The sequence below is a fragment of the Zootermopsis nevadensis genome, unplaced genomic scaffold, assembly GCF_977971745.1.
Source record: "Zootermopsis nevadensis isolate Lab colony 2312 unplaced genomic scaffold, Znev_1.0 Znev_ptg000011l, whole genome shotgun sequence".
NCBI classification, from domain to species: domain Eukaryota; kingdom Metazoa; phylum Arthropoda; class Insecta; order Blattodea; family Termopsidae; genus Zootermopsis; species Zootermopsis nevadensis.
The window spans coordinates 10,849,735-10,863,116 of NW_028259143.1; the positions used below are offsets into that span (position 1 = coordinate 10,849,735).

At 39.2% G+C, this 13,382-nt stretch overlaps 2 protein-coding genes across 3 annotated transcripts in view; both read right to left on the minus strand.

Moving 5' to 3' along the window:
- The window catches only part of Nca (neurocalcin homolog), a 238,737-nt gene that overhangs the window by 116,747 nt on the left and 108,608 nt on the right, over positions 1-13,382 (minus strand). The gene's annotated exons all lie outside the window — the stretch shown is intronic.
- Positions 1-13,382, minus strand: part of LOC110828465 (neuronal calcium sensor 2) — a 231,238-nt gene that overhangs the window by 109,244 nt on the left and 108,612 nt on the right. The window contains exon 4 of the mRNA XM_087347271.1: positions 12,029-12,065. The gene's annotated coding sequence lies outside the window, so the exon portion shown is untranslated. The remainder of the gene's footprint in view (positions 1-12,028; positions 12,066-13,382) is intronic.

A 13,382-nucleotide genomic window follows, 5' to 3' on the forward strand; every position in this document is an offset into this window, starting at 1 on the left:
TTGTGCGACATTGTTGGGATAGGCTATGGGACCTGTCAGCTGATTCTAAAGGAAGACCTCCACATGCGACGCATCATGACAACGCGCCAGCGCACACCGTCCTCAAAGTTCGGCAGTTTTTGGCCTCAAACACCATGGCCGTCATCCCGCACCCTCCTTATTCGCCGGATTTAGCTCCGTGAGACTTCTTCCTCTTCCCAAAGATGAAAATTCAGCTAAAGGGAAGGAGATTTGAGACGATAGAAGGGATTCAGGCAGAATCGCAGATGGTGCTTGACAGGCTGACAAAGAAAGATTTCCAGGGATGCTTCCAGGCTTGGCAGCGGCGCTGGGATCGTTGTGTTCACTCCCAGGGGAACTACTTCGAGGGTGATGGATGAATTTAATACCTGAGATAAGTGTACGGGTTTTTTTTTTATATATATATATATAGGCGCAGTCTGGAAACTTTCCGATCGCACCTCGTACAATAAGATAAACAAGTTGTTTTAGTTTTTTATATATATATATATATATATATATATATATATATATATATATATATAACTTACAGAACGGCTTTACAGCAGATGCTGAAAATATCCAACACCTTATGAAAGACAACTATCTTATCTTTTTATTGGGTGCCGTGTGAGTTCGGAAAGTGTTTCTGGGCCAATGTTGGTAACAGTCTGTTCAATATTGTTTCAGTTCCCCGAACCTCCGTTGGTTCTTGGTATAAACCCTTTCTCTGAAAAATCTCCAAAGAAAGAAGTCTTTACACCGTGGTGGACAAAGGCCCGGTAATGCGATTAACAAAAAAAAATGCAGTAAAGCATCTGTGTTCGCTATGTGGGCCGCCGCCCCGCTGTGGTTCGACGCCGGACTTGTTTCCCATATCCGGAAATCGTGTTACCAGTCGGTGTTGTCTTATTCAGTACTTCCTTGTCAAGATACGCATTGCTGAATGTTTGACGACCAGCAGCAAACGATTTAGATGCGAAGTAATTTTCGCGAATAAACACACGTTCTGCTTGTGAATACATCACGTTCGCACTTGCGTGAGCAGCGGCCTAGCAACTAGGGCGAATTTTACTCAACTATCACGGGAGGAGTGGAACAGTCTGTTACACTGCAGTGCACCTGTTTCCGGTTTCATTTTTGTACCGTAGGACGTGGCTTTTGTTGGGTTGCGTTTTATATTTTTCACTCTGTACTAGTCTGCTTTTAGCGGTATATTCCACAAAGATTGAAAAAAACAAGCAATTGAATTAACCACATAAAGCCCCATATGTGTTTACAGAACGTGTACTAAAACGCAAATCGCGAAATGACAAAAATAACAGGAATGTACTTAATTAATTAATAATTAACAGAAGACCACCTAGAAACATACCCACATAAAATAGAATGTCACCAAAAAAACAACTCAAGAAGAACGTATATATTGGAACTACATTCAGAGAAAGATACCTACTAGACTTCCAGAATCAGAGTCAGGGTGATAGAATATTCACGAAACCTACAACTTACATGAAAGAGTATATTCTACTTGTGGTAGAAATTCTTCATTGGTTAGAAAAATCGTTTATGTTCCTTCTGACAGAGCAAGGATTATCAACAAAACAATAAGAGGAACTGACATTTCAAACGACACGAATATATGAATATATATATATATATATATATATATATATATATATATATATATATATACACACACACACACGTAAATGTTCCTTTTATCAAATTTCGATCTAGCCTGAAGAAAAAATTTCCATACATTGCACGTGTAACTGTGAAGAAACTATTTATAACTCTATCTACATATTTTATTGCTAGTTTAAGAACAACTAGTCTACAGAAGCAGTTAAAAATAAGAAAACAGATGTCTGGCAACATTCAATTATTTAATCCTGAGTTTAACTGTGGAAAAAATAACACATTTATGTTATATTTACTTGGTTTTTAAAACACAGAATGCTACATTATGTGTATTAGCACAGTTCCATCGCGGTACACTGATCCACGTCGTAAGTACGCTTGTCCCCGAATTTTGAAGTTGTTCCATTTTCTGCGGTAATTATAAACTACATAAAAACATTAGAAAATTTCCTGTCAAGAACGACGGGAGAGTCTAAAACAGTGCTTAAAACATCTTTATTGAACAATGCAACAAAGCAGCATACAGAAACCGAAATCATTACTTATCTCTGCTGAATTACAAACCCGCGAACAGTTAAGTATAAACCTGTTCTTCTGCGTTTAATTCAAAGTAGGCCATAAACGATCACTAACTAACATTTACCTTTTTGTATGTTTTGACAGATTAGCACAGATTTAAGATTCGTCTCAACTAATTAACTCAAAAGAAAACACGTAAATATTACAAACATATGACAGTGTATATTTGCGCTTGTTTTACGTGGCAAGTTGGACGAAAGGGCAGAACAAAAGAATACATTAAACAACTCCCTTCTGAATATAATATATTTGGCGACATGATAAGTGTTTCGAAGAATGTTGTATATTAAGTTACGAACACCAGAACTTCATTTCATACCCCACAGCAAGTTGCTATGCAAATGAATTCGAAATTATAAAACTTTGTTCCCAGAAGCACGAAAGAACGCACTTGTTGGGGCTTGTAACATATCTGGAAGCAAAATATATTCCAGACTTTAATTAATACAAACACATTTGTTATGACGGCGGAACAATTTCAACAATCCAAAAATATGATTAAATGCCAGGTATAAATTAAGAATTCCCAGGGAAAGTTTGAAAAATTATTTCCCCCTAGACACTTATACGGTCTACCCTGAATTTCTCGGCATGAAGGTCTGAGCGAAAGGCCAAAGGAAAGCGGACACTAATCCACGCTGTTACAAGCTACGTAGTTCAGACTACTTACAATTTTGAAAACGTACTGTACGCTACAAATTCATATAATGAACAATTAACCAGAATGAATTTTCAATGCCTTCTACATTTTTGTTACGCAGTGCCGCACAACATCAATCTCTTTTTCGTGTTCCTTTATTTCTTGTTTCTCGTCACCCTATGCCTTATTACACACCCTCTTTTTTGGAAGTGACTATGCTCCATTATAATGTTTTCACAAAAATTGTACAATCAAAACAACAATTGGATTTAGTCGGTTAATGCGCAACATACATTGCTGTAGGGATTCAACAAAAACCAGCAACAAGAGATTTTAAAAGGTTATGTGGGACCGCATAACAAATTATTTGAAGACACTGAACATTCACCTTGCTTAACATATAAAATAGATTCATTTAGAAGAAAACAGCCAAATCGACAGAACGAGCTAACATCAAGGTAATGTCACGCAAACAGCATATGCTTCAGACATCCTGAAACTAAAACCCTGGTTACGAATTTCTCATACTACTTGGACTATGTAAAATTTCTCAACAAAATTCAAATCCTACAAAATTAATAGGTTTTCAAAATAAATGCTTCTAAACCATCACATAATTTTCGGTGTAAATTTATTACAGCTGTTATTCAATAAATAAAATATTTCGACATTAATGTATGTTATTGGGTTCACGATAAAATGGGGGGGGGGGGGAAGCGCAAAATATAAATATCATACGCGCCACACTTCCTAAAGTTTATGGATATTATCCGTTGAACATAACTGTGTGAATAAAACAATTAATTTCAAAAGTGGAGTTGATATTCATCGGACAGAATTCGTGTCACAAAAGTCGTGATAAAATGAAATGGTGTACTACCGACCACCAGAGTAGCATATCGTCGAAAGCATAAAACATTAAACAAAGTAGTTGGGAAACATAAATTACAATAACAGGCCTATTAACAAATTGAAATTAAGTTTATTTTCCCATATTATAAATCTCAAAAACCACATTTTGAAAAATAAGATTACAATAAAAATGGCTATATTCTAGGTTGTTGTGCCGTGTAGTCTGGTAGAAGTTTAGTAACTTTACAGAGGTCACTGCTGCCTCCATCATCAGGGTTCGTTAAAACCTTAAATACTACAAGATTATACCGAATCCAGCCTGAAATTATACGGACGTATGTAAAACTTAAGGGCAATTTTATTATAAGTATTAACAAAATAATCACACAATAGCATATATATCGTTTATCTAAGAAATCGATAGGATTTTCAATTCATTTCGTCCCACGGTACACAGGTTTAAAGGTTCCATCAAAACAAAACGCTATCGGCTGGAGCTTAGAATCATTCCTGGGCAGATTCTTTACATGGCGTGGACAGGATCATATCCGTCGTTCTTTTCAATGATATAAATTCACTTTTGAGGTCAACTAAAATTGCCTTTAGGTTCTTACTTTCTTTTCTACAATAACACATATTTCTGTCCTTCCAGATACCCACATGGCACGCACCATCTCCAAGTACGGCGCTGCCTACAGATTTAAACCCCCGGAAAATATGTGATTTATGATAGCAGAAAAGTTTCTTCCTCCTCTGTTAAACCCCACTTTAAGGTTACACAGTTGTAAAAATTAAAGAGCTCGAGTGACATGCACTTAAGACAGTGTATTAATATGCGGAGTAAAGCCGTTCATGGGGAGAAAAGAGGTAATCATGTGAGACAGCGAGTCCGATAATTTTAAAGTGCATAATAAGATCCAATGTGACTACAGTCTTTAGCCGAAAGGAGAGGGAAAACATTAAAGCCCTTTTTGGTCAATATTTCACTGCAGGGTGGTTAAACGTCGGCTTCGAAATTTGATTCCAAAGGTCATGGCTTCAAAGAATAAGTGACTTTGATTAAAAAGAAATCACTCAACTCACGTATAATATATTTTAAATCGATAAATTACCCAATTTAATGTATGACATGAAGCTTTCACGGCGACTAAGTATAATGAATTCTTCTCGGGCTACCAGCCGTGTAAGGTCGTTTGATGTTGTACCCTGAGGATGAGGACGAAGACGAAGATGATTTTCGAAACGCTGGTGTTTTCTCCATTAAAACAACTTACACTACTGGTAGCCCGAGAAGAATTCATTATACCCTATTTCGAACTTTTGGTTTGAAGGTTTGGTAGCAGTGAGACTAGAAAAAACAGAATATGTTCAATATTGACCATGCTGTGGTGAGCTGGTAATGATTATCAGAGTGCGTCTGCTTCAGAAGCAGATGACTCTGACAGCGAATTCGTTATACGATGTTCAACCTAATCAGGATAAATATGTCAGCAATGAGAATATCTCGTGGACAACACTTTAGGGGGCGGGGCACTAAAACTACTTTTACACACGAGCCCGTGAGCCGCTTAACTGAGGGGCTAGCTGAGCCGATACTCAATTCACTGGTCAGTTCACATGACCCTCCACTAGAGTTACCAACTTCACTCAGTTTCTCCAAAGACATATTTTCTGTATATTAGTAGCGTTCATCAAATCATGCCTGAACCTGAAGAAGAGGTCGCTTTTGTTGTGTTCTCTACAAGAGCGAAGGAAGCGTAGAAACAGAAGAGTGTGGGTACATCCCATTGTCAGTAGTAGACTTACACACGGAAGCTTTTATACACTGTATAATGAACTGAGGGATGATGATAAGTGTTTTTAATTACCTCCGAATGTCAACTGCATCATTTGATGGGTTGTACAATACCTTAAAGTGCTCCTTTTGTGAGAGAGGCACAGCTATGACAAGATGTGTTCCGCCTGAGGAGAGAAATGTTGACATTGAAGCAAGCAAAGTTCTCCATTTTTGTAACAGTGGATTCCCAAATGGATGGTCAGTCACGAACGTCATGTCGTCGTATAAAGTGTTCGACATCGAATGATAATTCCTCCATTTCTTTTGGAAAACAATTCAAGCACAGCTATTTATTTAACACATTATATAAAATGGTAATGTTTTACAGTATAACTAACTAACTAACTAACTAACTAGATGGCTTACCGACACCGAAGGTTCATCACCGAATTAACCAAAGTATAACTATCAGTAATTAACAAATAGTGCCCATTTCTAAATACTTAGTGGAGTCCTTTTCTCCACAGAAGAACCTCCTCGTTCCTGTACAAATGCACTGGCTAGACTGGATTATCTGCAACTCAGTGAGCCTAGTGTGAATGGGTTTCATGTTAACTCAGAAAAACGTTTCCCCCGCCAGTAGCCACTACTAGAGGTCGAGCGAGAAGTGATGGCACTTGCGCAAAGAACTGATATTGGTCGTATGAGATGGACCCGTCCGAGGCACGCGCTCGAGGAGTGTCAGCTTCAGTTGGTTTGTAGCTCTAGCTGTGTTTAGATCGGTGCGTCACAGCAGCTGAGGCTGTGCGACCCCCACTACTACTGAACTCCCCTCTCTCGACTTACACATCGCGCATTTAGGTGCCACCACTAATCGAGCGACCTATAGCTGGAAAAGCTGCAGAGCGACTCATGAGCCTGGCTCACAGGTTCACCGGTTCTCCGAATTCTGCCGGGAGATCTATCCCCAGCAGTCGTTTCAGCTCTAGTGAGCCGCTCACATAAGCCACGTGTGAAAGGGCCCTAAAGTTACAGTTTTTCTAAGTTCGAACTGGAAACAAGATGAGAACGAAAATAATGTCACCTGACTTCGCTATTCTACAAACATTCAAAGCCTGGAACTACATTCATCTACAGAAAGCAGAATCGACCTACTTTTCTGTAGTGAAAAGTACCGTGTTGTCCTCTAAGAGCACCATGTGTACAACATCGACCTGGCACGTCCGTTGTGTACACACACAAAAGTGTAAAAAGAAATCTTCAAGATCCTAGCGACCACGTCTTCCAGACGTCGAATAGGTTCCACTATAGACGCCTTCTAAGAGGACTTTGCCGGGGAGACGTGGCGATTAGATGTAAGAGGTGCTCAGAAAGATCGTTAAGAATTGATTTACAAAGCAGATCCCATTGTTATACTGTATTAAGGCCGCAGCGGTAAAACTGAACGGTTAATTAACATGTGTTGTATACGCCGTACTTCATGAACCAACATTCATAATTTTCTGCGCGAGAAACGAACGAATATAAACATCCTGAATATTATTTTAAAAAACTCATTAAACAAAAAAGCAAAATATTTTTACGAGAATGACATCTGCCTGTAGAAAAGCGACTAAATGTAACTGCACTGCCACAATTCCATTATTAAATATAATTCAATTTATTTATTACATTTAGTTGTATTTCTTTGGCACCCAAGAAGAATCAATCCGCGAGGACGCACGCCGAGGTATGGTTTCTTGTATCATATTCGGAATATACACAGAATCTTATTACATTTAATAATTCTGTATCAACTGAAAACACTGTACAGCATCGGAAGAGAAATGACAATGGTTATAAACGGTAAACTGGGAAGAATTTGGAAGCAACATCGTAATAAAGAACGGTATTTGCCTACAGGACTGCGCTAAACCACGATAAACCATACTCAAAACATCCTATAGCAGAGTTCTAGATTTGCACCGCGGACTTCCATAACATGAAGCAGAACATTAAATTTTGCAAATATTTCGTGTTGTGGCTATATATAACAAATACCGAATGCTGTCGAAAACATTACAAAGCCAACACGGCGACAAATATATATAAAAATACATAATAATAATGACAACTGATGGATTAAATGCCAACTGAGTGTCGACTGATTATAGTTATCAATACAGCCTACACAATCTCAGAAATGAAGAAACCCCACAAAACCAATAAAGAGAAAGCTGAGGCTATTCGTCTACGTAATATTTAAGAGTACAGTCCGTACCGCAGAGAGAACACTTCACCATTACAAATATCAACTTGCTAAAGCTGTTCGAGGAAATAATCGCTGTTTACAGTGATAACAAGCTGGGAAAGTGTGTTCCGCTCCAGAACACACATTATATCTTCATGCGCTCTTTGCAACATGCATTTAGAGGTATTACATCCGCCTTCTTCGATAGTTCTCACTTTAGCTACTAGATCGCAGCACCTCGATGTCTACCCCTTGACTTTCCTCATGTTATTTTGTTATCGCCATTATCATCGTAGGATATCCAAAAATACGATTTTAAGATGGAGCAGAATAGCACAACCTCCACAACAAATTTCAACCATATCTGTCCAGATATTCTCTAATTTAATCGACGGGCGGACAGACACGACCAGTCCATAATGCGTTCTCGACACACACACTTCATGCAAAAAACATAATAATACAAAATGAATAATTGATTGTCGAAGCAGGTGGGACATAATTAAAATCTGGATATAAGGGATCATGGATGAATATATGTCAGTCACCTCGCTCTGAGATTACATTATCATTCAAGTGATAATTGCTCTGTATATTTCTCTTAAAGAAGATGCTGTTTCTTCCTTGCGAAATCCTTTGTTAGTATTGGTGGAGTAATACGCATGTAGAAACATTCTTGTGTTCACACTCGGTGTTTGTTTAACACAAAAGCAAATCTCGTTTTTGACGTTCTCGTGTTATAATACACACTGACGGTCAGAAAAAGTACTTTTAATACGAGAAATATAGCTTTTCATTCATATTCATATCCACCATTTGGTGTGCATAAATATTTATACTGAAATTTACCATAACAAATACCTTTCCGTAAAAGAGAATTTGGCTGAGTTCTTTCTTTTTGTGCTACCAAGTAACAAAAAGTTGACTTTAAAGTACCAAACTTTCTAAGATTAGATGTTTTAACTAAGCATTAACTGACACAAGTTTTTCAAACTGCATAATAATCCAATAGGGAGCATGTGCCATATTCTGCATTCCTACACTGACACCACCAAATCCGCGTATCCTTAACGAATCCAGCCCAACTAAGCCAGGAAATGTAGACTCCGTTTACGAACGTATTCGCCCATAATTACAAATTCAAATGTCTCTTCCTAAGATATTCCAGAACGGAAGTACATTCATTGAATATGCAGGTAAAGTAAAGTTTGTCCCGCTACGTGCCGTATAGGCGCTTGGGGTGACCTCGGCACTAGATAGGGGTGAGTGGTCAGCATCACGCCCCGGCCGGCTTTACCCCCGGGAAAGGACCCCGGTACCCATTGTAGAGGAAGCTGGGTGGGCCCCAGAGCCGGTATGGACGCAGAGGCTAGAGGAAAAATCCTCTGCCCCCGTCGGGGATCGAACCCCGGTCGTCCAGCCCGTAGCTAGTCACTATACTGACTGAGCTATCCCGGCTCATACGTATGCAGGTAACATGTCTGTAAAACCCTGAGACTTTCTGTCGTGCATCATTAACTGGCTAGATGGGGGGGGGGGGGGGGGCAACGAATAAAATGTATCACATGATCAGGCAGAGCAAACGAAGATTGTTTGGAGATATTCTACCGCATTACCACTCAACTGATTAAGTGAGTGGTTCAATAAAATGTTTAAACAAAATATTTGAACGACATCTTAAATTCTAAAACTTGTTCTATATGCATGAGAGAGCTCTCTTGAAAATCATAAAAACAAATTTAGTTCTAAAAATAAAATATATATGAATCAATGATACGCCGACTTTTATGCTGCAAGGTTTGTGATAAGATCACAAGCCTTGAAGAAATCAAGTGTATTTATGAATCCCGTACACGGAACCATGGTAATCAACTGATTCCCGATGTAAACAAATTTCTATGGAAAATTCAACAGGCTCAGAAAATCAAGCATCACAAACTGGAAGACGTGTTGCTATACATCACTGCATTATCTACGATATCTTCTTATACAAAAGAGAGCAAATGCACAAGTACTTCCTTCCACTTATCAAAGCATACAATGAGACTGTGTAATTGTAACTTCAGCTGAAATAAACTTGGGCGATCTCTCATCTAGGAGCACGCAATTCAAACTGTTCTATCATGTGGCGAATGCATTTCCCATGCGGTCAGAAACTACATCAAAACAGACTACAAAATATTCAAAACACACTTCCAGCTGCATCCCACTGCAATTACAGAACACGACGCTTCATATATAACAAAAACAAAGTGTGTAATAAATAAACAATTCCATGTTACGGTATAATAAAAGAACACATTCACTGTCGAAAGCAATTAATACATATGGATGAGACTAGACTTTTAATTTATCATCCAACGGAAAAATCAATCAGATATTTATTCATAAAAAATCAAATTTAGATTTCCTCAACATAAAATCAGATGGCTGTCTTCTGGGTTGTAGCGCCGTGTAGTCTGATGAGACTCATCGCCCTGATGAAGGAAGCAGCAAGGACCCCTGAAACGCTGGTAAGCTTCTACCAGACTACACGGCGGTACAACCCAGAAAACAGCCAGCCACTTTCGGACTCACCGTCTTGAAAACCTCAAATCCTACTAGAAATTAGACAGACTGTGTAACACCTTTCTACGGAATTGTTTTGGGTAACAACTCATATACGTCGCCATGATACCAAGCTACGTATTTCATATTGAAAGAACCATAGTTGAATCCCATTCATGCGATGTCGACATCCCTGCCTTTATGATGACCCACAAAAATGACAGAATTCCAGGTATTCTGTAGTTTTTATAAGGCACTGTGCTTCCCCCTAATCAGTACATACAAGGTATTCACCATTTCTACAAGGTAAGACAACGACTTTCGAGCAATTATTCTCTCAAACGTTATGTTCCTGGCACTAGAAGACGTTACGAATATAAACAACGCATCTCTGTGGTATGAACCTACTTGCTATTATTGTTTTCAGCAGTGATAAGCTAATACTGTAACACACTTAATGCAGCTGCTATGTTTTTTTAATGTAGAGGTCGCGCGAGTAGTCGTGGCACCTAAACGCGCGATGTGTAAGCCGAGAGAGGGGAGTTCAGTAGTAGTGGGGGTCGCACATCCTCAGGTGAGGTGACGCACCGATCTAAACACAGCTAGAGCTACAAACCAACTGAAGCTGACACCCCTCGAGCGCGTGCTTCGGACGGGTCCATCTCTTACGACCAAAATCAGTCCTTTACGCTCGGCCTTTTTAGAAGAACAACGATCCCTGATCCGACGTTTAGGGTCGGAGGGCGTAAATGACGGTAAAATTCCCGAAAGGATAACAATTTGGTACGGTTAACACTGTACCTTGTACTAGCTTCAGGATGATTCAAAGGAGGGAGGGCGAGTGTTTATAAACGCGATGGGAGATCAAGTGTAACACGGATTGAGGCCAAGAGACAACCCAATCAACTTATCTGAGACAACCAAAGAATCAGCACTGACGAAACTAGCTGTAAACGAGACTATGCAAAAATGGCCTCAGACCAAACGGGGGGAGTAGTATATAGATGAAATCATAAAAACCCATACATCAAATGCACTGAGAAACAGGGCGATTACGTATAATAACAATGTAGTGGTCATGTCTTGTGTCGCTGTACGATATGTTGTGGTTTTCAAAGCGATATGAATATCGATGATAAGGGTCGTGGTGCAGTGCAGTATTTTGGCTGTGTGCCAGCCTTCCTCTCAACCCAAAATACTACACGGACCAACAACCAAGAATGATGTACTACTATTTTGTCATGATCTGTAATAAAACTGTCCTTGTTTTTACTTGCCTTCGTAATAAAGTAAAAAGTGATGGTAACGGAAACCCAAGAAACACGAACCTTCGTTACTTCCGGCACGAAAGGAACGCATTCTGAAACCTGATTGGCCAACACGTGAATGACACTTCATGCTTGTGGATACATTTCTGTAAGCGAAAACACAGTGTAACAGAGAGATCTAGAAAACTATTTCTTCTCCTTCAGTTGGCGCTACAGTCCTTGGTGGACCTCGGCAACCTTAGAAAATTGTCTAACCAAATAAAATATTGCAAGTCCAATGAGACTTATTAAAAAGGTACAGGAAGTATTAGAAAGTGCATCAACTGAATAATACTTCGGCTGGAGCATTAAAAGACTACTTAAACATCTGTGAGTGCAATAAAAAACGAGAGACCTTATATTTATGTATCAATTGGGGTCTTCCACCCTTAATAACATCCACGTTTCATGCAACAAGTGTAAACAAACATAATTATCCAATCCAGTCTTACCCCACATTGTTGAATACGATTCGACATCCAACTCTGCCTGAAAGAACAGAAAACAATCAGTGAATTGAAACAAATTAATACAAACAGAATAACAAGCAAATGTACATAATTCAAATAATATGCTAGCCGTCATGAAATTAGATGTTAAGGAAAAAATCTTTACAAAGTCGCATCACCGCGTCACGTAAAACCATAAACTCCTATGAAGATGGCTGTTTCTCGGGTTGCGCTGTGTCCTGGTAGTAATAAAACGACTTTTCAGACACATACTACCTCCATCATCATGGTAATCGCCCTTATGATGGAGGATGCAACCGCCTCTGAAACGTCTGTGCACTTCTACCAGAATACACGTGCGCAACAGACCAGAAAATAGCCAACTTCATACTCGTCGCAGTGAGAAGCTCAAATCTCACATACATTTTTTAACATATACTTTCTCTTTCTCAATTATTCAAATCATAAAACTTTTATATTTTCTGATCATTATGAAATATACAAACCATTTAAACTATATACGTATAGTATATAACAATTCAATCGTCCTGTCAAAGCCATTCGCTTCCTCCCACTCAACGTCCGTACGGGCTTCTCAGAGCAGCGTCCAAAGTAAAGAAACGACTATAGATCTCCCGGGATGTTACTTCAATGCGGCCGGCCACCCACACGAAACCAAATTTTCCGGGGTATGGGGTGTACGGTGACCGTGATGCACTGGGCCCCAGAAAAGTGTAGGTTATGATAGAATACGCATGTAAATTTGGTACCGCGGGAGAAAAATCATGCAAGAACGGTGTTGTGGGCGACAGTTTACTTCAATACAAGAATACCCACGAGTGGAAAAAGTAAACCGGTAAGACGCGAATAATTAACACCAATTAGTGCCGTAACAGCTCATCCTAGGTAATAAAATATCTCCAACACTTCAGATCGTATGCAATAACTTTTTTGAGCAAAAAAAAATATTTTTAAAGAGGCAGTCGTGTTTTGTTTTGAAGTACAAACCAAACATTCCGAAAGCAGATCCAGTTGAGATTCGAACAGAAACCTCACCAACACACGTCTGGATAGTCTGAGGCTACAATAAATTACTTGAGGTTTGCTTTATTACTGAAATGCTTTGTTTCTATGAAGCCTGCATTCCACGAACAGCGCAATGGCGAAGAAGCAGTCAGAACTCTTGTCATATAACGTATTTCCTTCCGGTTTCTCAGATTCTATAGAAACTGGGCTAAAACGACAATCTGGGAAGCTATAAAGCCGTCCGCGATAAGGAACGCCGCGGATAAATAGAAATGAAGACATTCTGCAGCGTATGGCTTTCCGACGGTGATATAAATGTTACATATACAAA